Consider the following 1,700-nt stretch of genomic DNA (forward strand, 5'->3'; position numbering starts at 1 on the left):
AAAGATTTTTCCTCATGCCACTTGAAGCTTTTCCTCTAGTTGGATGAAGCTTTTACACAGCCGGTTGAAGCTTTTTCCAAAACGGTTGAAGCATTTTCTCTCCGGTGGAAGCTTTTTTCCCATGCCGCCTTGAAACTTTTTCCACAGCCGACACTTACTAGTTCCAGCAAAATTAAATGTTGCCTGTAGCTCACGTATGCACCGGTTGTAGCATTTTTTTCTCTAGTTCCAGCATTCCCCACACCGGATGGAGCATTTGCGACCACCGTGTCCCAGCCATAGCGCAACCAGTGGCGGCGGCCGGCAGGTAGCAGTCAGGCAGTCCCCCTGGCTCGCGAAGCACACGGCCGACAGAAGCACTAGTAGGCAGCAGTGTGGGGAAAGGAAGAAGAAATACAACCAAGGGAAATGATGTGTCTAGAGGTAGGGGATGAAGGCAGCAGTTAGGGAAAAAGATAAGGGAGGAGGGGTGGTCCACGTGGGGGCCCAACAAAAACAGGAGTCTCGCGTGGGGTGCGGCTTGGGCGGGCACGGGGCGCCAGCGTGGCTCGCGACCGGCCGAAGGTTCGGCCAGTGCCCTAGTGTGAAACGTTTCCCTTTTCCTTTTTCTGGACAGACGAGATTATATATTTGATATTCTGAACTTCTCCATGATTACCTATTTTTTGGGTGTTTCTGTTTGCCATCAAAATTGTGAAACTCTTTAAATCCACTAGTAGAAAAAGGGTCTAATGTGAAACTCATTAGTCCCGGTTTGTAATTGAACCGGCACTTGTGTGACCATTAGTACCGGTTCCAACGGCTAGACGGGCGGCGCTCATTAGTACCAGTTCATGGCCAACCTTTAGTACCGGTTCGTGGTGAACCTTTAGTACCGGTTCGTGGCTAAAGAGGTGGTGGCCTTTAGTACGGGTTGGTGGCTCCAACCGGTACTAAAGGAGGGGTCTTTAGTACCGGTTGGAGCCACCAACCGGTACTAAAGGTGGTGGCCTTTAGTACGGGTTGGTGGCTCCAACCTTTACAAGTCTTTCTGTTCCTATAGCGGTTTACAATAACAGGCTTTTAAGCCTGCCCGAGGCCTTTGGGCTTTCTACATATACTAATAAACTATCATCTTGACTGTATATTGGGCTTCTTATGTAACCCGCCATTAAGGCTGACCCGGCTCCTCCTGGGCGGGTCTCAGCTGATAATAATATCCCCAACAGGTGTCGCAAGCTTACTCAAAACAGAAGGTGAATCAAGTGCAGAGCTAGATGGCAGTTCCTTACCTCCCCTCGTAGTTGAGGGATAAATCTTGGTTTTTGGATCTCTCAAGTTCTTCATAATGATAGGCAGATATAAATCCCAAGTGACTCAAAGAATAGAGCTATGCTCCCCGACAACGGCGCCAGAAAATAGTCTTGATAACCCACAAGTATAGGGGATTGCAACAGTTTTCGAGGATAGAGTATTCAACCCAAATTTATTGATTCTACACAAGGGGAGCCAAAGAATATTCTCAAGTATTAGCAGCTGAGTTGTCAATTCAACCACACATGGAAACTTAATATCTGCAGCAAAGTGTTTAGTAGCAAAGTAATATGATAGTAGTGGCAACGATAGCAAAAGGTAATGGTAGCAAAAGTAGTGTTTTTGGTATTTTGTAGTGATGATAGCAATAGCAACGCAAAAGTAAATAAGCGAAGAACAATATATGA

The sequence above is a fragment of the Triticum dicoccoides genome, chromosome 1A, assembly GCF_002162155.2.
Source record: "Triticum dicoccoides isolate Atlit2015 ecotype Zavitan chromosome 1A, WEW_v2.0, whole genome shotgun sequence".
In the NCBI taxonomy this organism is placed as follows: domain Eukaryota; kingdom Viridiplantae; phylum Streptophyta; class Magnoliopsida; order Poales; family Poaceae; genus Triticum; species Triticum dicoccoides.